Source organism: Heptranchias perlo, unplaced genomic scaffold (assembly GCF_035084215.1).
Source record: "Heptranchias perlo isolate sHepPer1 unplaced genomic scaffold, sHepPer1.hap1 HAP1_SCAFFOLD_44, whole genome shotgun sequence".
NCBI lineage: Eukaryota > Metazoa > Chordata > Chondrichthyes > Hexanchiformes > Hexanchidae > Heptranchias > Heptranchias perlo.
In genome coordinates this window covers 1,982,818-1,996,045 of record NW_027139453.1, presented here as the reverse complement: position 1 = coordinate 1,996,045, position 13,228 = coordinate 1,982,818, and positions in this window count along the sequence as shown.

Genomic DNA, 13,228 nt, shown 5'->3' with positions numbered 1-13,228 from the left:
GCGAGCTGGAAGTTTCTTCTTTAATAGCGTCAGATTTTATCTTAAAATACAAGAACTTTTCGTGGTTCTTGTCAATTTTTGTTGGTTTTGATCGAATGAACTTATTTCAGTCAGCTAGATCTTTCTTCTTCAAAGCAAAAACATTTTATCTTCAAATACAAGAACTTTTAGTGGTTTTGTTGGTTTTCAGCAAATGAACATATTTCAGCGAGCTGGAAGTTTTTTCTTTAATATCGCAAGATTTTATCTTAAAATACAAGAACTTTTCGTGGTTCTTGTCAATTTTTGTTGGTTTTCATCTGATGAACTTATTTCAGTCACCGAGATCTTTCTTCTTCAAAGCAAAAAGATTTCATCTTCAAATACAAGAACTTTTCGTGGTTTTGTTGATTTTCAGCAAATGAACATATTTCAGCGAGGGAGAAGTTTTTGCTTTAATAGCGTCAGATTTTATTTTAAAATACAAGAACTTTTCATGGTTCTTGTCAATTTTTGTTGGTTTTCATCCAATGAACATATTTCAGTCACCTCGATCTTTGTTCTTCAAAGCAAAAAGATTCTATGTTCAAATACAAGAACTTTTCGTAGTTTTGTTGATTTTCAGCAAATGAACATATTTCAGCGAGCGAGAAGTTTTTTCTTTAATAGCATCAGATTTTATCCTAAAATACAAGAACTTTTCGTGGTTCTTGTCAATTTTTGTTGGTTTTGATCGAATGAACTTATTTCAGTCAGCTGGATCTTTCTTCTTCAAAGCAAAAAGAGTTTATCTTCAAATCCAAGAACTTTTCGTGGTTTTGTTGATTTTCAGCAAATGAACATATTTCAGCGAGCTGGAAGTTTCTTCTTTAATAGCGTCAGATTTTATCTTAAAATACAAGAACTTTTCGTGGTTCTTGTCAATTTTTGTTGGTTTTGATCGAATGAACTTATTTCAGTCAGCCAGATCTTTCTTCTTCAAAGCAAAAAGAATTTATCTTCAAATACACGAACTTTTAGTGGTTTTGTTGGTTTTCAGCAAATGAACATATTTCAGCGAGCTGGAAGTTTTTTCTTTAATATCGCAAGATTTTATCTTAAAATACAAGAACTTTTCGTGGTTCTTTTCAATTTTTGTTGGTTTTCATCCAATGAACATATTTCAGTCACCGAGATCTTTCTTCTTCAAAGCAAAAAGATTCTATGTTCAAATACAAGAACTTTTCGTAGTTTTGTTGATTTTCAGCAAATGAACATATTTCAGCGAGCGAGAAGTTTTTTCTTTAATAGCGTCAGATTTTATCTTAAAATACAAGAACTTTTCGTGGTTCTTGTCAATTTCTGTTGGTTTTCATCGAATGAACTTATTTCAGTCACCTCGAACTTTCTTCTTCAAAGCAAAAAGATTTTATCTTCAAATACAAGAACTTTTCGTGGTTTTGTTGATTTTCAGCAAATGAACATATTTCAGCGAGCGAGAAGTTTTTTCTTTAATAGCATCAGATTTTATCCTAAAATACAAGAACTTTTCGTGGTTCTTGTCAATTTTTGTTGGTTTTCATCTAATGAACTTATTTCAGTCAGCAAGATCTTTCTTCTTCAAAGCAAAAAGATTTTATCTTCAAATACAAGAACTTTTCGTGGTTTTGTTGATTTTCAGCAAATGAACATATTTCAGCGAGCTGGAAGTTTTTTCTTTAATAGCATCAGATTTTATCCTAAAATACAAGAACTTTTCGTGGTTCTTGTCAATTTTTGTTGGTTTTGATCGAATGAACTTATTTCAGTCAGCTGGATCTTTCTTCTTCAAAGCAAAAAGAGTTTATCTTCAAATCCAAGAACTTTTCGTGGTTTTGTTGATTTTCAGCAAATGAACATATTTCAGCGAGCTGGAAGTTTCTTCTTTAATAGCGTCAGATTTTATCTTAAAATACAAGAACTTTTCGTGGTTCTTGTCAATTTTTGTTGGTTTTGATCGAATGAACTTATTTCAGTCAGCCAGATCTTTCTTCTTCAAGGCAAAAAGATTTTATCTTCAAATACAAGAACTTTTAGTGGTTTTGTTGGTTTTCAGCAAATGAACATATTTCAGCGAGCGGGAAGTTTTTTCTTTAATATCGCAAGATTTTATCTTAAAATACAAGAACATTTCGTGGTTCTTGTCAATTTTTGTTGGTTTTCATCGAATGAACTTATTTCAGTCACCTCGAACTTTTTTCTTCAAAGCAAAAAGATTTTATCTTCAAATCCAAGAACTTTTCGTGGTTTTGTTGATTTTCAGCAAATGAACATATTTCAGCGAGCTGGAAGTTTTTGCTTTAATAGCGTCAGATTTTATCTTAAAATACAAGAACTTTTCGTGGTTCTTGTCAATTTTTGTTGGTTTTCATCAAATGAACTTATTTCAGTCACCTCGATCCTTCTTCTTCAAAGCAAAAAGATTTTATCTTCAAATACAAGAACTTTTCGTGGCTTTGTTGATTTTCAGCAAATTTAACATATTTCAGCGAGCTGGAAGTTTTTTCATTAAAAGCATCAGATTTTATCTTAAAATACAAGAACTTTTCGTGGTTCTTGTCAATTTTTGTTGGTTTTCATCTAATGAACTTATTTCAGTCCGCTGGTTCTTCCTTCTTCAAAGCAAAAAGATTCTATCTTCAAATACAAGAACTTTTCGTGGTTTTGTTGATTTTCAGCAAATGAACATATTTCAGCGAGCGAGAAGTTTTTTCTTTAATAGCGTCAGATTTTATCTTAAAATACAAGAACTTTTCGTGGTTCTTGTCAATTTTTGTTGGTTTTGATCGAATGAACTTATTTCAGTCAGCGAGATCTTTCTTTTTCAAAGCAAAAAGATTTTATCTTCAAATACAAGAACTTTTCGTGGTTTTGTTGATTTTCAGCAAATGAACATATTTCAGCGAGCTGGAAGTTTTTTCTTTAATAGCATCAGATTTTATCCGAAAATACAAGAACTTTTCGTGGTTCTTGTCAATTTTTGTTGGTTTTCATCTAATGAACTTATTTCAGTCAGCAAGATCTTTCTTCTTCAACGCAAAAAGATTTTATCTTCAAATACAAGAACTTTTCGTGGTTTTGTTGATTTTCAGCAAATGAACATATTTCAGCGAGCGAGAAGTTTTTTCTTTGATAGCATCAGATTTTATCTTAAAATACAAGAACTTTTCGTGGTTCTTGTCAATTTTTGTTGGATTTGATCGAATGAACTTATTTCAGTCAGCTGGATCTTTCTTCTTCAAAGCAAAAAGATTTTATCTTCAAATCCAAGAACTTTTCGTGGTTTTGTTGATTTTCAGCAAATGAACATATTTCAGCGAGCTGGAAGTTTTTTCTTTAATAGCGTCAGATTTTATCTTAAAATACAAGAACTTTTCGTGGTTCTTGTCAATTTTTGTTGGTTTTGATCGAATGAACTTATTTCAGTCAGCTAGATCTTTCTTCTTCAAAGCAAAAAGATTTCATCTTCAAATACAAGAACTTTTCGTAGTTTTGTTGGTTTTCAGCAAATGAACATATTTCAGCGAGCGAGAAGTTTTTTCTTTAATAGCATCAGATTTTATCCTAAAATACAAGAACTTTTCGTGGTTCTTGTCAATTTTTGTTGGTTTTCATCTAATGAACTTATTTCAGTCAGCAAGATCTTTCTTCTTCAAAGCAAAAAGATTTTATCTTCAAATACAAGAACTTTTCGTGGTTTTGTTGATTTTCAGCAAATGAACATATTTCAGCGAGCTGGAAGTTTTTTCTTTAATAGCATCAGATTTTATCCTAAAATACAAGAACTTTTCGTCGTTCTTGTCAATTTTTGTTGGTTTTCATCCAATGAACTTATTTCAGTCACCTCGATCTTTGTTCTTCAAAGCAAAAAGATTTTATCTTCAAATACAAGAACTTTTCGTGGTTTTGTTGATTTTCAGCAAATGAACATATTTCAGCGAGCGAGAAGTTTTTTCTTTGATAGCATCAGATTTTATCTTAAAATACAAGAACTTTTCGTGGTTCTTGTCAAGTTTTGTTGGTTTTGATCGAATGAACTTATTTCAGTCAGCTAGATATTTCTTCTTCAAAGCAAAAAGATTTTATCTTCAAATACAAGAACTTTTCGTGGTTTTGTTGATTTTCAGCAAATGAACATATTTCAGCGAGCGAGAAGTTTTTTCTTTGATAGCGTCAGATTTTATCCTAAAATACATGAACTTTTCGTGGTTCTTGTCAATTTTTGTTGGTTTTCATCTGATGAACTTATTTCAGTCAGCCAGATCTTTCTTCTTCAAAGCAAAAAGATTTTATCTTCAAATACAAGAACTTTTCGTGGTTTTGTTGATTTTCAGCAAATGAACATATTTCAGCGAGCTGGAAGTTTCTTCTTTAATAGCGTCAGATTTTATCTTAAAATACAAGAACTTTTCGTGGTTCTTGTCAATTTTTGTTGGTTTTGATCGAATGAACTTATTTCAGTCAGCTGGATCTTTCTTCTTCAAAGCAAAAAGATTTTATCTTCAAACACAAGAACTTTTCGTGGTTTTGTTGATTTTCAGCAAATGAACATATTTCAGCGAGCTGGAAGTTTCTTCTTTAATAGCGTCAGATTTTATCTTAAAATACAAGAACTTTTCGTGGTTCTTGTCAATTTTTGTTGGTTTTCATCTGATGAACTTATTTCAGTCACCGAGATCTTTCTTCTTCAAAGCAAAAAGATTTCATCTTCAAATACAAGAACTTTTCGTGGTTTTGTTGATTTTCAGCAAATGAACATATTTCAGCGAGGGAGAAGTTTTTGCTTTAATAGCGTCAGATTTTATCTTAAAATACAAGAACTTTTCGTGGTTCTTTTCAATTTTTGTTGGTTTTCATCCAATGAACATATTTCAGTCACCGAGATCTTTCTTCTTCAAAGCAAAAAGATTCTATGTTCAAATACAAGAACTTTTCGTAGTTTTGTTGATTTTCAGCAAATGAACATATTTCAGCGAGCGAGAAGTTTTTTCTTTAATAGCGTCAGATTTTATCTTAAAATACAAGAACTTTTCGTGGTTCTTGTCAATTTCTGTTGGTTTTCATCGAATGAACTTATTTCAGTCACCTCGAACTTTCTTCTTCAAAGCAAAAAGATTTTATCTTCAAATACAAGAACTTTTCGTGGTTTTGTTGATTTTCAGCAAATGAACATATTTCAGCGAGCGAGAAGTTTTTTCTTTAATAGCATCAGATTTTATCCTAAAATACAAGAACTTTTCGTGGTTCTTGTCAATTTTTGTTGGTTTTCATCTAATGAACTTATTTCAGTCAGCAAGATCTTTCATCTTCAAAGCAAAAAGATTTTATCTTCAAATACAAGAACTTTTCGTGGTTTTGTTGATTTTCAGCAAATGAACATATTTCAGCGAGCTGGAAGTTTTTTCTTTAATAGCATCAGATTTTATCCTAAAATACAAGAACTTTTCGTGGTTCTTGTCAATTTTTGTTGGTTTTGATCGAATGAACTTATTTCAGTCAGCTGGATCTTTCTTCTTCAAAGCAAAAAGAGTTTATCTTCAAATCCAAGAACTTTTCGTGGTTTTGTTGATTTTCAGCAAATGAACATATTTCAGCGAGCTGGAAGTTTCTTCTTTAATAGCGTCAGATTTTATCTTAAAATACAAGAACTTTTCGTGGTTCTTGTCAATTTTTGTTGGTTTTGATCGAATGAACTTATTTCAGTCAGCCAGATCTTTCTTCTTCAAGGCAAAAAGATTTTATCTTCAAATACAAGAACTTTTAGTGGTTTTGTTGGTTTTCAGCAAATGAACATATTTCAGCGAGCGGAAAGTTTTTTCTTTAATATCGCAAGATTTTATCTTAAAATACAAGAACATTTCGTGGTTCTTGTCAATTTTTGTTGGTTTTCATCGAATGAACTTATTTCAGTCACCTCGAACTTTTTTCTTCAAAGCAAAAAGATTTTATCTTCAAATCCAAGAACTTTTCGTGGTTTTGTTGATTTTCAGCAAATGAACATATTTCAGCGAGCTGGAAGTTTTTGCTTTAATAGCGTCAGATTTTATCTTAAAATACAAGAACTTTTCGTGGTTCTTGTCAATTTTTGTTGGTTTTCATCAAATGAACTTATTTCAGTCACCTCGATCCTTCTTCTTCAAAGCAAAAAGATTTTATCTTCAAATACAAGAACTTTTCGTGGCTTTGTTGATTTTCAGCAAATTTAACATATTTCAGCGAGCTGGAAGTTTTTTCATTAAAAGCATCAGATTTTATCTTAAAATACAAGAACTTTTCGTGGTTCTTGTCAATTTTTGTTGGTTTTCATCTAATGAACTTATTTCAGTCCGCTGGTTCTTTCTTCTTCAAAGCAAAAAGATTCTATCTTCAAATACAAGAACTTTTCGTGGTTTTGTTGATTTTCAGCAAATGAACATATTTCAGCGAGCGAGAAGTTTTTTCTTTAATAGCGTCAGATTTTATCTTAAAATACAAGAACTTTTCGTGGTTCTTGTCAATTTTTGTTGGTTTTGATCGAATGAACTTATTTCAGTCAGCGAGATCTTTCTTTTTCAAAGCAAAAAGATTTTATCTTCAAATACAAGAACTTTTCGTGGTTTTGTTGATTTTCAGCAAATGAACATATTTCAGCGAGCTGGAAGTTTTTTCTTTAATAGCATCAGATTTTATCCGAAAATACAAGAACTTTTCGTGGTTCTTGTCAATTTTTGTTGGTTTTCATCTAATGAACTTATTTCAGTCAGCAAGATCTTTCTTCTTCAACGCAAAAAGATTTTATCTTCAAATACAAGAACTTTTCGTGGTTTTGTTGATTTTCAGCAAATGAACATATTTCAGCGAGCGAGAAGTTTTTTCTTTGATAGCATCAGATTTTATCTTAAAATACAAGAACTTTTCGTGGTTCTTGTCAATTTTTGTTGGATTTGATCGAATGAACTTATTTCAGTCAGCTGGATCTTTCTTCTTCAAAGCAAAAAGATTTTATCTTCAAATCCAAGAACTTTTCGTGGTTTTGTTGATTTTCAGCAAATGAACATATTTCAGCGAGCTGGAAGTTTTTTCTTTAATAGCGTCAGATTTTATCTTAAAATACAAGAACTTTTCGTGGTTCTTGTCAATTTTTGTTGGTTTTGATCGAATGAACTTATTTCAGTCAGCTAGATCTTTCTTCTTCAAAGCAAAAAGATTTCATCTTCAAATACAAGAACTTTTCGTAGTTTTGTTGATTTTCAGCAAATGAACATATTTCAGCGAGCGAGAAGTTTTTTCTTTAATAGCATCAGATTTTATCCTAAAATACAAGAACTTTTCGTGGTTCTTGTCAATTTTTGTTGGTTTTCATCTAATGAACTTATTTCAGTCAGCAAGATCTTTCTTCTTCAAAGCAAAAAGATTTTATCTTCAAATACAAGAACTTTTCGTGGTTTTGTTGATTTTCAGCAAATGAACATATTTCAGCGAGCTGGAAGTTTTTTCTTTAATAGCATCAGATTTTATCCTAAAATACAAGAACTTTTCGTCGTTCTTGTCAATTTTTGTTGGTTTTCATCCAATGAACTTATTTCAGTCACCTCGATCTTTGTTCTTCAAAGCAAAAAGATTTTATCTTCAAATACAAGAACTTTTCGTGGTTTTGTTGATTTTCAGCAAATGAACATATTTCAGCGAGCGAGAAGTTTTTTCTTTGATAGCATCAGATTTTATCTTAAAATACAAGAACTTTTCGTGGTTCTTGTCAAGTTTTGTTGGTTTTGATCGAATGAACTTATTTCAGTCAGCTAGATATTTCTTCTTCAAAGCAAAAAGATTTTATCTTCAAATACAAGAACTTTTCGTGGTTTTGTTGATTTTCAGCAAATGAACATATTTCAGCGAGCGAGAAGTTTTTTCTTTGATAGCGTCAGATTTTATCCTAAAATACATGAACTTTTCGTGGTTCTTGTCAATTTTTGTTGGTTTTCATCTGATGAACTTATTTCAGTCAGCCAGATCTTTCTTCTTCAAAGCAAAAAGATTTTATCTTCAAATACAAGAACTTTTCGTGGTTTTGTTGATTTTCAGCAAATGAACATATTTCAGCGAGCTGGAAGTTTCTTCTTTAATAGCGTCAGATTTTATCTTAAAATACAAGAACTTTTCGTGGTTCTTGTCAATTTTTGTTGGTTTTGATCGAATGAACTTATTTCAGTCAGCTGGATCTTTCTTCTTCAAAGCAAAAAGATTTTATCTTCAAACACAAGAACTTTTCGTGGTTTTGTTGATTTTCAGCAAATGAACATATTTCAGCGAGCTGGAAGTTTCTTCTTTAATAGCGTCAGATTTTATCTTAAAATACAAGAACTTTTCGTGGTTCTTGTCAATTTTTGTTGGTTTTCATCTGATGAACTTATTTCAGTCACCGAGATCTTTCTTCTTCAAAGCAAAAAGATTTCATCTTCAAATACAAGAACTTTTCGTGGTTTTGTTGATTTTCAGCAAATGAACATATTTCAGCGAGGGAGAAGTTTTTGCTTTAATAGCGTCAGATTTTATCTTAAAATACAAGAACTTTTCGTGGTTCTTTTCAATTTTTGTTGGTTTTCATCCAATGAACATATTTCAGTCACCGAGATCTTTCTTCTTCAAAGCAAAAAGATTCTATGTTCAAATACAAGAACTTTTCGTAGTTTTGTTGATTTTCAGCAAATGAACATATTTCAGCGAGCGAGAAGTTTTTTCTTTAATAGCGTCAGATTTTATCTTAAAATACAAGAACTTTTCGTGGTTCTTGTCAATTTCTGTTGGTTTTCATCGAATGAACTTATTTCAGTCACCTCGAACTTTCTTCTTCAAAGCAAAAAGATTTTATCTTCAAATACAAGAACTTTTCGTGGTTTTGTTGATTTTCAGCAAATGAACATATTTCAGCGAGCGAGAAGTTTTTTCTTTAATAGCATCAGATTTTATCCTAAAATACAAGAACTTTTCGTGGTTCTTGTCAATTTTTGTTGGTTTTCATCTAATGAACTTATTTCAGTCAGCAAGATCTTTCATCTTCAAAGCAAAAAGATTTTATCTTCAAATACAAGAACTTTTCGTGGTTTTGTTGATTTTCAGCAAATGAACATATTTCAGCGAGCTGGAAGTTTTTTCTTTAATAGCATCAGATTTTATCCTAAAATACAAGAACTTTTCGTGGTTCTTGTCAATTTTTGTTGGTTTTGATCGAATGAACTTATTTCAGTCAGCTGGATCTTTCTTCTTCCAAGCAAAAAGAGTTTATCTTCAAATCCAAGAACTTTTCGTGGTTTTGTTGATTTTCAGCAAATGAACATATTTCAGCGAGCTGGAAGTTTCTTCTTTAATAGCGTCAGATTTTATCTTAAAATACAAGAACTTTTCGTGGTTCTTGTCAATTTTTGTTGGTTTTGATCGAATGAACTTATTTCAGTCAGCCAGATCTTTCTTCTTCAAGGCAAAAAGATTTTATCTTCAAATACAAGAACTTTTAGTGGTTTTGTTGGTTTTCAGCAAATGAACATATTTCAGCGAGCGGAAAGTTTTTTCTTTAATATCGCAAGATTTTATCTTAAAATACAAGAACATTTCGTGGTTCTTGTCAATTTTTGTTGGTTTTCATCGAATGAACTTATTTCAGTCACCTCGAACTTTTTTCTTCAAAGCAAAAAGATTTTATCTTCAAATCCAAGAACTTTTCGTGGTTTTGTTGATTTTCAGCAAATGAACATATTTCAGCGAGCTGGAAGTTTTTGCTTTAATAGCGTCAGATTTTATCTTAAAATACAAGAACTTTTCGTGGTTCTTGTCAATTTTTGTTGGTTTTCATCAAATGAACTTATTTCAGTCACCTCGATCCTTCTTCTTCAAAGCAAAAAGATTTTATCTTCAAATACAAGAACTTTTCGTGGCTTTGTTGATTTTCAGCAAATTTAACATATTTCAGCGAGCTGGAAGTTTTTTCATTAAAAGCATCAGATTTTATCTTAAAATACAAGAACTTTTCGTGGTTCTTGTCAATTTTTGTTGGTTTTCATCTAATGAACTTATTTCAGTCAGCGAGATCTTTCTTTTTCAAAGCAAAAAGATTTTATCTTCAAATACAAGAACTTTTCGTGGTTTTGTTGATTTTCAGCAAATGAACATATTTCAGCGAGCTGGAAGTTTTTTCTTTAATAGCATCAGATTTTATCCGAAAATACAAGAACTTTTCGTGGTTCTTGTCAATTTTTGTTGGTTTTCATCTAATGAACTTATTTCAGTCAGCAAGATCTTTCTTCTTCAACGCAAAAAGATTTTATCTTCAAATACAAGAACTTTTCGTGGTTTTGTTGATTTTCAGCAAATGAACATATTTCAGCGAGCGAGAAGTTTTTTCTTTGATAGCATCAGATTTTATCTTAAAATACAAGAACTTTTCGTGGTTCTTGTCAATTTTTGTTGGATTTGATCGAATGAACTTATTTCAGTCAGCTGGATCTTTCTTCTTCAAAGCAAAAAGATTTTATCTTCAAATCCAAGAACTTTTCGTGGTTTTGTTGATTTTCAGCAAATGAACATATTTCAGCGAGCTGGAAGTTTTTTCTTTAATAGCGTCAGATTTTATCTTAAAATACAAGAACTTTTCGTGGTTCTTGTCAATTTTTGTTGGTTTTGATCGAATGAACTTATTTCAGTCAGCTAGATCTTTCTTCTTCAAAGCAAAAAGATTTCATCTTCAAATACAAGAACTTTTCGTAGTTTTGTTGATTTTCAGCAAATGAACATATTTCAGCGAGCGAGAAGTTTTTTCTTTAATAGCATCAGATTTTATCCTAAAATACAAGAACTTTTCGTGGTTCTTGTCAATTTTTGTTGGTTTTCATCTAATGAACTTATTTCAGTCAGCAAGATCTTTCTTCTTCAAAGCAAAAAGATTTTATCTTCAAATACAAGAACTTTTCGTGGTTTTGTTGATTTTCAGCAAATGAACATATTTCAGCGAGCTGGAAGTTTTTTCTTTAATAGCATCAGATTTTATCCTAAAATACAAGAACTTTTCGTCGTTCTTGTCAATTTTTGTTGGTTTTCATCCAATGAACTTATTTCAGTCACCTCGATCTTTGTTCTTCAAAGCAAAAAGATTTTATCTTCAAATACAAGAACTTTTCGTGGTTTTGTTGATTTTCAGCAAATGAACATATTTCAGCGAGCGAGAAGTTTTTTCTTTGATAGCATCAGATTTTATCTTAAAATACAAGAACTTTTCGTGGTTCTTGTCAAGTTTTGTTGGTTTTGATCGAATGAACTTATTTCAGTCAGCTAGATATTTCTTCTTCAAAGCAAAAAGATTTTATCTTCAAATACAAGAACTTTTCGTGGTTTTGTTGATTTTCAGCAAATGAACATATTTCAGCGAGCGAGAAGTTTTTTCTTTGATAGCGTCAGATTTTATCCTAAAATACATGAACTTTTCGTGGTTCTTGTCAATTTCTGTTGGTTTTCATCTGATGAACTTATTTCAGTCAGCCAGATCTTTCTTCTTCAAAGCAAAAAGATTTTATCTTCAAATACAAGAACTTTTCGTGGTTTTGTTGATTTTCAGCAAATGAACATATTTCAGCGAGCTGGAAGTTTCTTCTTTAATAGCGTCAGATTTTATCTTAAAATACAAGAACTTTTCGTGGTTCTTGTCAATTTTTGTTGGTTTTGATCGAATGAACTTATTTCAGTCAGCGAGATCTTTCTTCTTCAAAGCAAAAAGATTTTATCTTCAAATACAAGAACTTTTAGTGGTTTTGTTGGTTTTCAGCAAATGAACATATTTCAGCGAGCTGGAAGTTTTTTCTTTAATATCGCAAGATTTTATCTTAAAATACAAGAACTTTTCGTGGTTCTTGTCAATTTTTGTTGGTTTTCATCTGATGAACTTATTTCAGTCACCGAGATCTTTCTTCTTCAAAGCAAAAAGATTTCATCTTCAAATACAAGAACTTTTCGTGGTTTTGTTAAATACAAGAACTTTTCGTGGTTCTTGTCAATTTTTGTTGGTTTTCATCCAATGAACATATTTCAGTCACCGAGATCTTTCTTCTTCAAAGCAAAAAGATTCTATGTTCAAATACAAGAACTTTTCGTAGTTTTGTTGATTTTCAGCAAATGAACATATTTCAGCGAGCGAGAAGTTTTTTCTTTAATAGCGTCAGATTTTATCTTAAAATACAAGAACTTTTCGTGGTTCTTGTCATGTTTTGTTGGTTTTGATCGAATGAACTTATTTCAGTCAGCTAGATATTTCTTCTTCAAAGCAAAAAGAGTTTATCTTCAAATACAAGAACTTTTCGTGGTTTTGTTGATTTTCAGCAAATGAACATATTTCAGCGAGCGAGAAGTTTTTTCTTTGATAGCGTCAGATTTGGTCCTAAAATACATGAACTTTTCGTCGTTCTTGTCAATTTTTGTTGGTTTTCATCTGATGAACTTATTTCAGTCAGCCAGATCTTTCTTCTTCAAAGCAAAAAGATTTTATCTTCAAATACAAGAACTTTTCGTGGTTTTGTTGATTTTCAGCAAATGAACATATTTCAGCGAGCTGGAAGTTTTTTCTTTAATAGCGTCAGATTTTATCTTAAAATACAAGAACTTTTCGTGGTTCTTGTCAATTTTTGTTGGTTTTGATCGAATGAACTTATTTCAGTCAGCTAGATCTTTCTTCTTCAAAGCAAAAAGATTTTATCTTCAAATACAAGAACTTTTAGTGGTTTTGTTGGTTTTCAGCAAATGAACATATTTCAGCGAGCTGGAAGTTTTTTCTTTAATATCGCAAGATTTTATCTTAAAATACAAGAACTTTTCGTGGTTCTTGTCAATTTTTGTTGGTTTTCATCTGATGAACTTATTTCAGTCACCGAGATCTTTCTTCTTCAAAGCAAAAAGATTTCATCTTCAAATACAAGAACTTTTCGTGGTTTTGTTGATTTTCAGCAAATGAACATATTTCAGCGAGGGAGAAGTTTTTGCTTTAATAGCGTCAGATTTTATCTTAAAATACAAGAACTTTTCGTGGTTCTTGTCAATTTTTGTTGGTTTTCATCCAATGAACATATTTCAGTCACCGAGATCTTTCGTCTGCAAAGCAAAAAGATTCTATGTTCAAATACAAGAACTTTTCGTAGTTTTGTTGATTTTCAGCAAATGAACATATTTCAGCGAGCGAGAAGTTTTTTCTTTAATAGCATCAGATTTTATCCTAAAA